This window comes from Zootermopsis nevadensis, unplaced genomic scaffold (assembly GCF_977971745.1).
Source record: "Zootermopsis nevadensis isolate Lab colony 2312 unplaced genomic scaffold, Znev_1.0 Znev_ptg000018l, whole genome shotgun sequence".
Taxonomy (NCBI): domain Eukaryota; kingdom Metazoa; phylum Arthropoda; class Insecta; order Blattodea; family Termopsidae; genus Zootermopsis; species Zootermopsis nevadensis.
In genome coordinates, this window is record NW_028259150.1 from 4555292 (window position 1) to 4571543 (window position 16252).

General features: G+C 37.3%; 1 protein-coding gene across 2 annotated transcripts in view; it reads right to left on the reverse strand.

Annotated features, from left to right (window-relative positions):
* The window catches only part of LOC110837383 (sodium-coupled monocarboxylate transporter 1), a 134916-nt gene that overhangs the window by 46979 nt on the left and 71685 nt on the right, over positions 1-16252 (reverse strand). The window contains exon 2 of one of the 2 annotated variants that reach the window (XM_087351157.1): positions 9065-9117. The gene's annotated coding sequence lies outside the window, so the exon portion shown is untranslated. Of the gene's footprint in view, positions 1-9064; positions 9118-16252 lie in introns of those variants that run through there. The other variant, XM_022079453.2, reaches the window with a different exon arrangement.

Here is a 16252-nt window from a genome sequence, read left to right on the forward strand (position 1 = left end):
AATTAATTTATCTACACCTAATATAACAACCAATGTCCGTCGGACTTGGCTGTACGAGTGCGTTGTCCGTGCGATACAGAACAAATTTAAATTAATTTCTGACGGTGGCGACTGGAAGCCACAAATGCAAACGAGGCTATGGCGGCGTCTATGGAGGGGTCTGGCGGAGTATGCATTTGGCGAGAGTCTGGAGGCGGATTCAAGCGGTCGGTTTTATGCTGGTGAGTTTGACAGGCCACCATTTAATTAAAGAAAGGAATTTAACAGTTTCACAGTTTGATCTTTAAAAGGCGATAAACTACAATCACAATATTTCTGAATTCATTATTACGTTTGCATAGAACAGAATGGCTGACCTTGGCCTTGCAGAATGAATTAATGGACCGTGCAATCATGGATCCCCACTAACGTTACCACATGCCTCTCACCAACAAAACGTGAGTGTCAAGGCTAATGAATCAGGAGATGACGCGGAGCGTATGCAGGTTTGACCCAGAAGCGAAGCGTTTATGCATTCAGGTGCTCGCCGCGAGCGTTAACTTCGACAATCTGACCAACGATGCGTTTTATCTAATCAGTTCTACTGTCCTGTGCATGGAGTACCACTGAACCACAAAAGCGATACAGAAGACTTTTTAGTTTTAGTTTTTCAAAGTGTTAGCCAAGCTAACACGGTTAACATGAATGTTTCGCTCTAGGTTGATCCTTTAATGTGTTTATCAAAGATCTAATATAAATCTCTGTAACTCTAAATACAAATATTCTTCATATGTATTATTATTATTATTATTATGATTCCATCTGTAAGACTTGAGGTTCTCACAGCGGTGAGTATGAAGATTTCGGTCTTCTGGGTTGTTGCGCTGTGTAGTCTGGTCGATGTTAACAAACGTTTCAGAGGTCATACTGCCTCCGTCATCAGGGCGTTGGTTAACATCGACCAGACTACACAGCGCAACAACCCAGAAGGCAGAAATCGTCATACTTATCGCTCTGATGACGGAGGCAGTATGACCTCTGAAACGTTGGTTAATATCGACCAGACTACACGGCGCAACAACCCAGAAGACCGAAATCTTCATGATTCCATATATTCACCATTTTCCAGGGTATTTACTTCTATGTACCTGAGACAAACGTTGCTCCTGAGGTACATAGTGCAGCAGCTATTTCTGAAAGACATTTTGTTTTTTAATACGTGTTACGGGCATTAAACAAATTTCGCGTGAGGCATTAAGTATTTTACATGAGCGTCTTTCGAATGATGTATGATATTCCTAGAATGGCGGTTTTCCGAAGTTCCCTAATGTTGTGTTCGCCCGAGACGTTGGTCAAATATTTTTGAGTGACTTGGAAACAGTTCCAGTTGCTCTTACAATTATTAGAATTACTTTTACTTTTACTTTACACATTAATATTATTATTATTATTATACTCTTAGTTGCTAAACAGGTACATTACATACATATACACGGATTTATGCCAAGTATCCTTATCGTTTAAGATGGCCGATTAGGATCGGGTAATGATCTTCTCATCATGCAACAGATTATAATTATAATAGCAGGATATTTATTAGTTCTGAGTGGCTTCATTTGCTCTCCCATGTATCTACGAACAGCACAAGATGATGAAATTATAATTGGTCTGGAGTGTACAGACTTCAGTACCTGTTAATATAGGATTTGAGACTTTCGCGGTGAGTACAATCAATAAAATCTTCTCGGGCAATCAGCCGCGTTAACTGGTTACCGTAGTAAACCGACGTTTCGGGAACCAACTCTGTCCCCATCGCACAGGCGACTTCCGAGGTACCCAGTCACATCAGAACCCTGATGATGGGGACAGAGTTGGTTCCCGAAACGTCGGTTTACTATGGTAACCAGTTAATGCGGCTGATTGCCCGAGAAGATTTTATTCAGTATCTGTTTTAGGCCTCTGCTACTTCCTGTTTCTTAAATTGTTGTTAAGTGGAACTGCGATATCGATTGACTGCACAACCATCTTGATCTATTGTCGTCATCGTAATCGTCATGCTATTGTTACAGCTGCATACAAGCCCAAGTATCACCGATGCTATTTTTTTTACCATTCAATCAGAACAAAAATGATTTTACTCGAACTACTACATTCGGAATATAACATTTCGCTTAAGATCATTTAAAAGTCTTTTGCCTACCAAACACTAAAGACAAGACCTATGGAACAATCATTATATTACAATAATTTTATTCACCGTCTTTTACACAAGCTTATAGATTGTTAAAATCACATAAAATTATAACATTTCAACATTTGATATTGTTACATTTTAAAATGACGACATGTTTCGATGTTCATTCCATCATCGTCAGGTCTATCAATTAAAATTAAAAACTGTTGCCTGGAGCTTAAACAAATAAAATCTAACGGGTAGAACAAATCAGTATACGCAGGGCAGCAAGTGCAACAGTTTTTAATTTTAATTGATAGACCTGACGATGATGGAATGAACATCGAAACATGTCGTCATTTTAAAATGTAACAATATCAAATGTTGAAATGTTATAATTTTATGTGATTTTAACAATCTATAAGCTTGTGTAAAAGACGGTGAATAAAATTATTGTATTGAAGAACACAAGCATGACGCAATTAAGATATAAATCATTATATTGTTGCGTGTGTGAATAAAACCCAAGGGCGTCAAAGAAACCGGTAAGTGAAGGGAAAGCAAATTGCACGTACTTTAATACAAGTTATAGGAATCAAATATAAAAGAAAATATCGTGCGCATGACGAGAACCTTCGTGTATTACACAGAATTATTATTGGAAAATTAAGAACCGCTCAGCGGATAGAGAATCTGTCCACTTTTATGGAGCCCAAAGTTTCAATACCGTGTTCACAACAGAATGCCGGTGGCTCACTGCAAGAAACGCTACGTAAGGCCCGTTTCACACATACACGGCGACCGTCCAAACGGCTCCGTTTACACGGTTAAAGGTCGAAGATTATACGGGAGCTTACACATGCACCGGTGCCGTCTATACGGTAACGGTCTACCGTGAAGTCGCCGTGTCTTCCCACTACAAAACCCGGAGCCGTGACCGTCCTAACGGCGCACCACTTGGTATTCTAGTGAACAGTTTAATGGCTTCCTTCACACGTGCCGTGTATAATGCCCGGTTTCGTAACTTATGTACCAACTTTGTGAATTTATATCACGCAATATGACAAATGTACATGTTGACATTGATTATCTAATTTCTTTAATTGAAGCGATGCCAGTACTTTGGGACAAAACAAGTGTTTTGTACAAAGACAGAAACGAAACGAAAAATGCTTGGAGGGAAGTTTTCCTAGAACTGAAAAGTGATTTTGAGGAGCTGGAAGACAAAGAAAAAAATATCTTTGGTAAGTTTTATTCTTTAGTTTATTGTTGTTTGAATTGAAATGTAATGAAAAGTTTTATTACACAATAGTTGCAATTTGTTAACAATTTTTTATCATTATGTTGACCATTGTTAAAACTAAACTTTCTACAATGAAATGAATTATGAATTGTTCTACAATTAAATATAGGTATAGCTATAAAGATATGATTAACGTTCATGAAATTAAATCTTTGAAAGCTGCCATTTCAGAGATCCAACAGGTGTTAAGAAGTAGTCAGGTAAAAGATTTCTCACATTGTTTGCTGATATTCCTCAGCACACTACGTCTTCACCACGTATTTTATCAAGTCCTGTGATTGTCAATGTATCCTCTGGCTCGTAGTCGTCTCTCTCCTGAACAAAGTTGTATAAAACAACACAAGCCTTGACGATGTCTACAGCAAAATCAGGTTACAAGTTTATAGCTCGATGAAAGATCCTTCATTTATTATTTAATATTCCAAACGAGCATTCTATGTACCTTCGGGCTATAGACTTTTTGTTTTACTGTCAAGTTATGTTGGCAACAAAAAACAGAATAACCGGCTCCGGGTATGATCAGTTGTGTGTGAAATGTTCACCGTTCCGTGTAAACGGTGCCGTTTGGACGGTCGACGTGTATGTGTGAAACGGCCCTAACAAACGTGCACTCGGACCGGCTATCCTGACAAAGGGTTTCGTGCACCTCAGCGGTTTACCTCCTACTTACTTTCAAGGACAAAATAAAGACAAACAATATTTTCAAAAAATACTTATGTACTTCATTCCTGGAAAGCCGTTTCTGCTAAGTAATCAACTAGAACAGAATACAATTCAAAAAGCTGAACGACTACAACTTGCTTTGCCACTATACACAAAGCTGCCCTCCAGAACCAAAGGCTATATTAGATTTGTACAAAGGTAACCTTTATTTTAGATTCGTATAGGAGAAGAACTTCTATTATTCGAGTACTTTAAAATTATTTATATTACTGTTTTACAAACTTCTGGCTCCAGAACCTATCTGGTTACAATAAAATAATGATAAACAGCCACGCGAAAATAAAATAAATTGTGAAAGAACATATGACGGCATCTGTACGCGAATACTGGTAAGAATTATAAATTATCAATCTCATAATTTTGTGATTCTAACCTAACCTATCCTAAATGTCAAACAAAATGGCCGCGCAGTCTATGGGCATGGAAGGGGGGGTGTCTATCGAGTAATGACATCGTGGGTTCGAGAACCACTCTAACCATGACTTATGCCCACAACACGTCAAGCATGAGCCATCGGATTCCATACAAGCCTGACTGAATTTAACGCTACTCATCAGATACTGCTGTTATTATGCACCCTATAAGTGCTACTCATTGTCCTATAAGTTTCGGCCACTGCAGGAATTCTCAGGCCCCCTTTCGGTCAGCTATGCGTTCACATAAAATTACTGATCTTACTACGTCCTGCGTTTTATATTTTTGGACGTACAATGTAAGATAGTAATTTTATGTAGGGCAATAAACAAAATTTAGTGTACGTAACAAATTTGTAACTAATGATTCAGCATTGGTTTTATTTAAATTATGTAAGGGCATAAACCACAAAACCAATATTATGGTAATTTCTTGCCTAGCTGAGCAACTGTTAGCTTGACAAGGACTCTGTTTCGTGGAATTAGGTTAAAAATTATTGACTAATGTCTTCCGGTCTGTGTGCTCGTAACTGAATCACATGGATCTTCCTTTTCCCGCTATCCCAACTACAAAAGTTATAAGGCGTCGAATGAAACAGCAAACTAATTATCAAAAACAAATAGGGAAGTATCAGTTTTGATAAATTGTCAAGGATTTGATTGAAAGGACTGAGAAATACCAAGAAACCCCTTAAAACTGCTGGTCTTTGGGCAGAGAATTTGACCCTGGAGCTCCTAAATATGAAGCAATAGTAGTCTATTTTACCACTGGTTTCGGTGTGATTCAGGGAAATATCAAAGGCTAAGTCACGTGGTTTGGATACAGCAGGCGCACTCCGGATGAAATAGAGAAAGTAAAAGTAGGATCAAGAGCATTCGTACGCATTGAAAGTACTTGAAATTTAAAACAAATTACTTATGCTTTGGTAGAAAATTATGATTGTATTCATCTCAATTTGTGCTGGATGCCTTAAAGTTTGTTAACACCTGCAATGGGATTTGACACAGGGAGCCACATATCTTCCAGGTGTCTTTATACACCCCTGTTTGTTCATAAAAGTATCAGATCCTTTCACATTGTCACAGCATATAATTCAATTTGATGCGTAAAACACTTTCAAATCTTGAACTGAAGGTCGAGAATGTTTATGTGATTTCATTACTTAAGTAATAAGTATGGAATTTTAGTTCAGCCTGCAGGAAATACGTAACCGATAGAAATAACCCTTGCGCATGAATATGGCAACATTGAAAAGTTATTGCTTTAAAAATATTAGTTTCTACCACGAATATTGATTTAATTATCACCACTCGCCTACCGTTTTACAGTTGCTTCTGTCAGAAGTATGTTAAGTAGCGGATAAAATACAAATATCGGGTCTAACTTTGTGGTAACAAGTTTAACCTGTTAAATTTTGCTAGTTTTCTGGACTCCATCCGTCGTTTAATTTTCTGAAACAAGACACTACGTTTCGGGTGTTGGCTCTACTTCCGTCTTCAGGTGAAAATCCATTCTGGACCAACCCAATCCCTGGACACTTCAAATCAACTAACTGAAACCTGATAATCACTGAAGCCAAGTACTGTCAGCAAGAAATCATAGGACCTGGAGCAAACAATTATGGTGTTACGTAAGAAAACATAAAACCAGACATACTACACAAGCATAATTACATAATCCAATTTAATTTCTAGCCCAAACCCCATTGTGGTTATCAGGTTCCGATAAATTTACTTAAGGTGGCCAAAGACTGGGACTAACCCTTTCTATCTGACGCACCAGAATAAGTTTTCCACCTGAACGTGGGAGCAGAGCCTGCTCACGAAACGCATTAGTCTTGATTTAGAACACTGAACGAGGCGTGAAGTCAATAAAACCAGAAATGTTGAATGCATTACAACATTGTTTGAACCCTTGAAAATTTAACTTGTGTTAAGATTAAATTTTGGCCGATAAACCGGCTGGCATTACTTACGGTTCGCACAGCTGTCCTCAAAAACATTTAAAGTTATATTAATATGTAACAAAATATGATTCCCGACATTCTCATTCAGTAATATTAAAATAAACCCAAATTACTGCAGAGTAATAACACATTTGAGAAAAGAAACTGACTGTTTCCTTAAACAAAAGGTCCAAATACTAGGCCGAGATACGGTTAGTTCTGATTCGTATTCGGGAGTACTGGATTCAAACCAAAGGCTGGTGCCTGGCTATCCTAACAGGCATTTAGTGATTATCCTCAACGCCTCCTGGAAAATGTCGAAGAAGTACTTCAATGGAGTACAAATCTGCTCTAAATGCATGATTTGCTATTATTATTCATACAACATGGGGCTTGATGTTCATTTACTGCAATTAAATTTACTACAAAACTAATAGCAGTTGCAACAATACGAAATCCATAAACACTATCGCAAAACGCACAGTTTCTGAATTTTCGAGCAGGTGACACATTTAGTTATCAGTATTTCAACTACAGGGTTCTGACGATGGTGGATCACACTTAAAATTATTTGCTATCTAGACTTTTTCCATCGTATTTGCTTAAAATAAAAATCACGATGTTTCGGAAACTGGCTCTGTTTCCGTCTTCAGGCGAGAGGGAGGTACCTACTCAGTTGGGTTCGTCAGAAAGAGCTTAATCTCTATCACTGGTCCAGTGATAGAGAGTAGCTCTTTCATATCGGAACATTTTTTAAATACAACTGTTAGGAATTAATTAGATGTTTTATGGCTTATACTAACTTTCGTATTTGAGAGAATCGATTAAGTTCGATTTCAGTTTAAATTAGGAGTAATAATGGATGTATATTAATAAAAACTTGTAAAGTCAATAGATTTCATGACTGGATTTAAATTAAATCCATTCAATATTTTGAGATGGGCAGACAGGCAAACATTACGCTGTAGAACTAAAAAGAAGTCATACACTCACGCAGCAACTAATAATGAAACTGATTACACTGCGATTAATAATTTCACGGTTAATACCGTTCGTTCACTGTATATAACAAATTTGGTTCTATATCCTGAACTGATTACTATACGTGTAATAGTTCGTCTCTTCGTACAGAATAAAACTGCGATGTAGGGATCCAGAAGACGCTGAACAAAACGCTACTAACAAAAGCAAACAAACAAAACATTCAACCACATATAAACGTAAGAAAACAATTTTCCGGACTATGCCGTGACTAATTGCCAAGTTTGTTATAAGAACACGTACCTACTAAATCAAGGACACTGACAGAAGCAGAAACGCTCAAATCCGGTGACCTTGAGATATACAAATCCGCCAGTCGATCGGATAGCAAAGTGGATTAAAATAGACGAGTTCATGGCCGGACTCATAAAGCCTATTTTACTATTCTACAGACTTCTGGTCATATGATAACTTACCTGATTAATTTTATATTTCAGTATTTCAGCTTTATAATATAACAATGTAATTTAGCTCTACGGAGATGGTCATACGATCGAAACCGTTTCAGTGCAAATCTATACGTGCGTTCGCAGCTAGGAGTTGCTGTACTTTTAAACAAACCCAAGTCTATAGCCTTAAGAGCACGAAAAGTCTACTGAATATAATTTGTACTGATGTGGAAGAAAATTAGTTCAAAAATTCACTTAACAAGAGACATAATCTACACTGTTCAATTGTGCGCCATTATGTATTAACTTGCTTACAATTAGGTCTATAAAAATATACAATTCCATCTTGAATAAGTATTCATATCAGTGCATGACTTGATCTGAATTTGGAATTAAACAAACTGTAAATAATTTATGTTACAAACGTCTTAAATGTGACATTCGTGCGTGAAGGTTGATTTTACAGAAACGTGTTGACATTACAAAATTTTTGATTCTCTTCAGACCAACAGGTATGGCGAAACAAAACTTGCGTGTCTTATAAAATATGGAAAAAGGTTGTAAATGGAATGCCGGTAAATAAACAATTTGTACTTCAATAACCAATACTAAGTCTGAAAGGAGTTACGTAATACGGGAACACTAAATAGGTTACTTCAATGCCTTGTATTTCTTATGTTCCCCTTATATGAGAGTTTTATCACACCCTGCTTTCATTTATCAAACTCTTCCCGTGCCAAAAACTATAACATATCAGATATTCGAATGAACTTAGCATCTGAAACAATTATCTTATTCGAAGTTATAGACTTTTCTTATAATGGCCTTTATGCTGAACAATAAGACGACAAATAAAACAAATTAAAAATAACCCACCTCACGTTACCGGGCTATCTTCAGTACTGCACGGAAGACGTAATGAGAAAAAGTATTAAGTGCTGGGTGGGATAAAGTTCACTTTCCTAAGGATAAGAAATATCCTTGAAATACGAGGTAAATACATTTAAAACTCCTCTGAGCAAAACCATTATACTCAAGGAATCGTTTTAAGTAACGGCCATTATATAGGGCAAATTGTATATATGTGCACTACTTACATGATTCCTGGAGGGCACTGTGATCGAATCCATGCATTCCACCAGATTCCACCCTGAAATTAAAGAAAATGTATGTAAGTTGCTTACAAAACACGAACTCCATACGGAACTTTCTACGACCATCACGCACACCCCAATTTTAAGAGTTAAACAAACCACAGGATCTGAATTCAATTAACGCAGGAATTATTTGGGCAGAGACGTAAATTCCTAAGTAAAAATACTGGTAAAAGCCTGTAACTAACTTCTATAACCCTCCATTCACCTACGTACCGAATCAACGGACATGCGGCCCTCGAGTAGTCGATGAAAATTCAGTGTGCATGCAATTCCCTTTTTTCAGGAGACCATAATCTTTATCGCAGATTTACTAAAAGGCCACCAGAGAACATGTTCTGAACTAGCTGAATCCACGAAGTTGGCTTCTGGAATACAGCGCCGCGTAGTCTGGCAAATTACCGAAGCTTCACAGGTACTTCTTGCCACCATGATCACCGCGATCAAGCTACCAGACTACACGACGTCACAACCCAGACAACAAACAACTTCGAATTCGCCGCCATGAGAACTTCAAATCAAATTTAAATCTGTAAAACCCTGCCGTAATAAATTTGAAAGTTAAGACTCGTAGACGTTTAACTTAAAACGTGGAATTACATTACAGCGAGGTATACAAAATAGTATCTGTTTCTAAAATACGAACGCAATAAAAACAATTAAGGTGTTTTGAAACCACTACGTTTGCTTCTCTAAGCCACTGTATAACATAAATACAACGGTTCCGTTATGTTTTAAACTTTTGTAATTTGTGACTGAGAGTGGAAACAGTTCCGCGGATCTCAGTTTCAAATTCAAATTCGAATACAGATACCAAGGTATGTGTCCTTCGACATTCGTGTTCTCCCGTCAGTATTCCTCTAAAACGTCACTGCCCTGAAACCGTGCTCACTCTAAAATTCAAACTGAATGGGCGTCACTCATTCCGCGAGCCGGGAAATTACAGTCGCATTTGATGTCGTCAGTGTACACAATGTACAAGAGTTCTCTGTTACACAAAGCCAATTCTTTCGAGACAAGAATGTAATTTACAGGAATATGAAAAGAATATGAAGTATTTTGATGTAGGACGTGGGAAGTAAACAAATGATAAAGGACAGGCATATCAAGCATACTCAACTGGCTGCCCAGTAATAGCATTTTATTGAGTTTAAATCAATGAAGTTTACAATGACCGAAAACTATAGATTAGCTTGGTGCAGTCAAGGCAGATAACAGAATTATGATGATAAACATGTTGGAAAGCAGCCACAACGAAGAGGGAAGAGGAAATGGAACAATGACATTAAGACATCCTATGATGCAGACTCCGAGCGAGTACGTGTAGTATTAGGTAGGCACTGGCTCAGAACTGTGTTCAGTACTGAAGCACCGAACAGAGGCTGAGAGTGTTCGAGAACAGGGTGCCTAGAAGAATGCTTGGAATAAGATGAAATGACAGAAGGTTCGAGACAAATTCTTCGTAATTTGTGCCCCTTAACAATTTTCAGGGTCATCAAATCAAAGAGGGTTGGATGGGCAGGACATGTAGCACATAAAAGGAATAAGAAACGTGCACAAAATTTTAGTCGAAAAATTTAAGGGAAAGGTGAGAGGTGAGGGACTTGGGTGTAGATGAAAGGAAAACAGAATCAGTCTTAGTGAAATAGTGTGGGCGTGTACTGAACTCTTCTGGCACAAGACGCGGACCAGCAGCGGCCTTTTGTGAGCATAACAAAGCTGCTTGTTCCATAAAAAGGCTGGTAATTTATTGACTAGCTGAGCGACTATTAGCTTCTAAGTAATGAATTTTAACCAAGTTGAAACCATTGTGTTTCAAGGTAAACTGCAGTTAACGTGTTTATTCCAGGAGTTCTAACTCCTCTCGTCTATTCCTTACTCTTTCAGCGAAAGTAATTTCGCTTATCCAAGACGTGGAGAACAATGGGCGTATTATATTCGGTTCTGTGAACGATGCGAGGCGACAAACGTCCGCAACATAACCTACAAACTGATGTAATAAACGGAACGTTTTAAAACCTTCAGTGGTTGACGATGCTTTGGAATTCAATCTATCAAGTATTTATACGATAGGCATTTTAAGTAGAGATTAAAAATAAACTGATAAGCACACAGAAAAAAGCAGCAGACAACTAATGAAACGAATTTTAATAAATAAAAATAAAGGGAGACAGAGATACTGAAAAAAAGAGAAGGACGAAAAAGGGAAACAAATTAGGAAGTGTACGCACGGCTTAAGTTTGGCGCGCTCCCCATAATCTGACCTTCGTAATAACAGGGGGAATCTCCAGCTGGTGTCACTTTCCCGCAGAATAACAGGCGCTCTACAGAGATGCCAACGCGCCTAAAACGCATGTAGGTCGTTATATAAATCCTCTTCATTTCTGTCTGATCTTTACCAAAGCTGAAATGTGTCAACAATTTTCAGTGAAAGCCCCCAATATCAAATTTCGCTAAAATACATTCATCCTCTCTAGAGTTGTTACGTGCGAATAGACAAAGTTATTTTGTTGGCTGTTCTACAAGAAAAGAAGAGAAGGAAGAAAGATCAGAGAGAGAAATATATAAACAAAAAAACAAAGAAAGGGAAGATAAAAGACTGAGGATCCAATCATTGCAAGAAGCCAATTGTGATCTACTAATATGTATTAGATAATTACATGTGTATGTTCCGACTACAGTTCGCCGTTTCTAATACACATCTTACGTACGGCATGTACAGTCACAGGATAACCTTTAGTGCCTGTCTGTGCGGCAACTTCTCCTGCTCTTGCGTAGTGCGTGTAGTATATACTCTTCTCGTAATTTTGTATCTTCACGTGTCAGCTCGGTGCCTAACGCGTTTAAATCGCATGTTTACTGGAGTCTTTCCACCGTTTAGGTAAACACTGCAACATCTCTGTTAGAAACTTGAAGTAATGACTCACAATGCCTTGCACATTCCAAGTTTTCGCTGTGAATGTCTTCTGGTCCGTATTACGAAGGATATGGGTATGTTCTCCTTCCCTGGAGACGTCTTTGAGATAAAGATTCAATTTATGGTTGCAAGCAGACGAGCTGTTTTAGTTATGAGATGATTCTATTCATTAGATCCAAATATTAAAACATATTGCAGATTTTCCTCTTTTCAGTATTCATATAATTATAAGTCTAAGCAATAAGTAATTTTATTTACTTTTATTTAAAAAGAAGTGAAAATCAATAGATAAACTGCAGATAATAACTCATAAACTAAACAAATAAATATTAAGGTAATTATGAAAATTTAAGAAAGTAAAAAAGTAGTGGCATTTTGTGAATCAGAACCCAACAAGAAACAAAACAGTAAAAGAAAAAATAAACAATATATTAATACAAGTCATTATAGTTAATTTAATTCGGAAGAGCAATGTCATACAAATAAGAAAAGTTATAAAGTTAAAATTTCAAATTCCTAAAATTCACAGACTTTATGAACAATTTTTTAAATCATCAAAATTCCAGAAACACTCTAAATTAAGAATGTACAATACCCTAACTTTACTGACACATTTATATCGGAGTAAAGACTAAAAAGTGAAAGCAGAAGACAACCAGAATTAGAGACGCTAAAATTAAATTCACTACTTTAGCTAAATGCACTTGAATGTACAATAAAATAAATTAAAAGAACTAAAAATACTGTTTATACTGGGCAAGATATTTAAACCAGTAAAATTATGCATTTTGACAATTAGGACCCCGACATAACAAAGCTACAAAAACTTAAAACCATATGGATTAGGAAGAAAGGGTGGCCTTCAGAAAGTTTTTTGACGAACTAGACCGGAACGGGCTCAATGTGATCTAATTCTTGGTCTGTTTTATGATGATGATATACTTTAACAAAAACATTTCGGGAGGACATTCTGACGCCTACTTGTCTTCAAATACGCCCATCTGTACAGAGACCGCCAGGAATTACAACTGACTAGTTAGTAATGTAATTGTTAAATTCGAATTTCATTAATTTTTCTTAACGTCGCGTCGTTAATTTCAAAAAGGTGGGCGAAGAGGTGATCTTCGCCTGGTTTAAGGTATTACACCAGCATCTGCTTCAAGGCTAAGAAAAACCATGACGAACTGCAATCGCGATAATTTGGGGACATTTACTTGAGAAAACCTGTTCAACAACGATTTTCATATTTTGATTCCTTACCGGCGTTTAGGGCAGAACTGTGGAGTCGGAGACGGAAGCAACTTTAGGTAGAGTCGGAGTCGGTAAAAACGTCCCGACTCCGATTCCGACCTCGATATAAAATCTTAAGAACAATCTCTATACAGAGTGAGCCGCCGGCGGCCTCATGCTTAGGGAGATTCAACGACGCGTTGAGCAACATGGTGTGGGAATAATGCTTTGTAACTTTGGCTCTGGTACCTTAAGAATACAAACTGTCTACAAATCAACCGATTTCTGCAATAACCATTAGACGTATATTTAAATATAGGTTAAAATTCTAAAAAGTAGGCTGATGATTCACGTGGTGGTGATGAAATCTCTTATGGTGCTATTTACCATTTTAGTTGGTTTACCCTTATTAATAGATATACAACTTTTATGAAGAAGTTGGGGTCGGAGTCGGAGATTTTAGTACCTACTCCAGTGAATTCTTGATGAGTTTGTCTGCTTAGTTTACCGGGCGGCCTTTCACTAGTGTTGTTTTTGTGGATCAGAAAATTTAATTTTGCTTTTTATTTGTTAGCAGACTGAATGCGATTCTGATCGATAGTAATTGTAGATAAGCATTCTTAAATCTAATAAAATAGCAGCGGAAGTCCTAATAATTACCTGTCTAATAAAACATAACACAATTTATAAGAAAGAAACAGGCTTGTGTCACTAGTCCCCCGCCTACTACAAGCTGACCGTAACGTCACGCAACCCATATTAAAATATTTATTGATGATTGCAATTCTATAACATTTGATTAGATTAATAAAGAGATACATCGCTCAAACTATATAAGAGCCTGCGCAGGTCAGGTCATGTTGCAACCTGCTCGCGCCAGTCCGTCAGTTGACTTTAACAATCGAAATGCAAGGATGTATTTTTCATAGGCGCAAAGAGGGTGCACTGTCAAACACTACCCGCCATATTATTCTCACTTAACTTGCCAGAATAAGTTAGGGGTATATTTCCCGATTCTCCTGAGTCAGACAAATGGACAACCGCTCGTCTGGTGAGCCGTTTCCGTGACACAGAACTCTTCAGGAGGTAGCATCAAACACGAGTAAAAGAGTGAAAGCTTCACCGAACGCGGAGAACATTTCAATGCTTAATATACGATAAATTTTTGTTTTCTAATTTCAATGTAATTTATTGTTTGACAAATATAACATGTGTCGGGAATGGGTTGCGTGACTTTTCAATCATCATCCTATATAACACAACTTTAATCTGTTATTATTTTATGTGAAATCTGAGACCCCTGAAGATGATGGCGATGCGTTGTTGAATTGCTTCGTAACGCCGGTAACTGCTTACAAGACTCAAAGGCGTCACATACTAGAAGGCCACACAATCAACCTACTATTTTGTGGTTCTGCCAAAAAGGACACACAGAAGTTCCTATTTATCTCAAAATAAAATAAGAAACGTTCAAGGCCTGTGTAACCAACAAATCTGGTTTGTGCATAGTTCCTGGCAATCTAAGTCTCTGTACTTTCATATGAAATTGTCAACAAAACTGATTACACTTACTTAACTGTACCCAACATTTAGAAGAAGAAAAAAACAACAAATGCCAGGTTTGTTTCTTGGGTTATTTAAACACAGCACTTCAACTGTATAGATTATAGTGCCCAATGGAATGGAAAAGGACATAAGTAGCAAGTGTTAATAATTTTGAGGCAGGACATTTCCAGGGGAGACTCAGGAGTATTACGATAAACCTCGGTCTGAATTGCTAAAAAAATTCCTCTTAATCCAACGAGGTTGTTATAAACCCCTTTTCCGATAACAAATAGATCCATGAAATAGAGTAATTACTTATATAGAAGCTGATAGTTGCTCAATGGGCCAAGGCACCTACCATACGTAAAAGAACAGTCAAATTTCGGCTGGTAACAGAACAAAGCGAATAACCCGTGGTACTGAATAATGTTTTACAGTTAATGGTTTTATCGTACCTTTTATTTGCCTCTTAATTTCGCTGTTGTTGGCACTTTGGTGGATTTTAACGAGAGGGAAATCGTGACACGTCATCTCACCGTTAGACTGAAATATTTCTAACCAGAACAGATCGGTTCGCCGAGTCAAGGTGTTATAAAACAACATTCGGGCCTTCATATAACGTGTTAATCAGATTAATAGTCTGCAGAAGGTGATACAGATCACAGACACATACTGCCTTAATCAACTGATATATTACATAAGTTTATGTGGGCGGTCCGTGACGAAATATTTCAATACAAAGCGGAGTAAATTATATTATATTAATTTTCAAGCTAACCTTGAAGTCTACATTCCCTCAAAGCGGTATTTTTGTTGACTTACCAAAATCAGAGCGTGCAATTCTGCCAGTATCTGCTGTTGCGTAACTGTGTATGTTTATGTCATGTACATTTTATCAAATACAAATCTATTTTTTAAGCAGCTAGTCTCACAGGAACTGTATATGATTACTGATTATACAGTCTGTTACAATCAACTGTAATTCATATAGTAGGGGTGTCGTGTGCAGTGACGAATTAAATTAAAATTGTCCCGTTTAAATTACGATTTTAAACATGCGCTGAATTTTAGAAGTACAGGATAATAAGGAATCTTCAATTCGGTTGAAGAGATATTTTAATATCTCGTGTGGTTTATGAGGAATAACACTTTAGAAACAGGAAGTAACACACCATACACTCTGTACACTGTATTCGAGAATTTATTCTGTACGAAACTATACCAGGTCAACGGCTGTTCTGAAAGTTTTCGTAGTAACTATAGTTTCTCAAGATCAACCCAGAATAATATCTTCATATAAGCCACGATTGTCCTCACCATTCACTAGTGCGTTTCCTATTCCATTCTACAGTTTATAAATTCTGAAAATTAATCAACGTCATGAAAAATGCATCTCTGAGCGGGAAAAAGAAGAGTACTGATCATATACCTACACCACA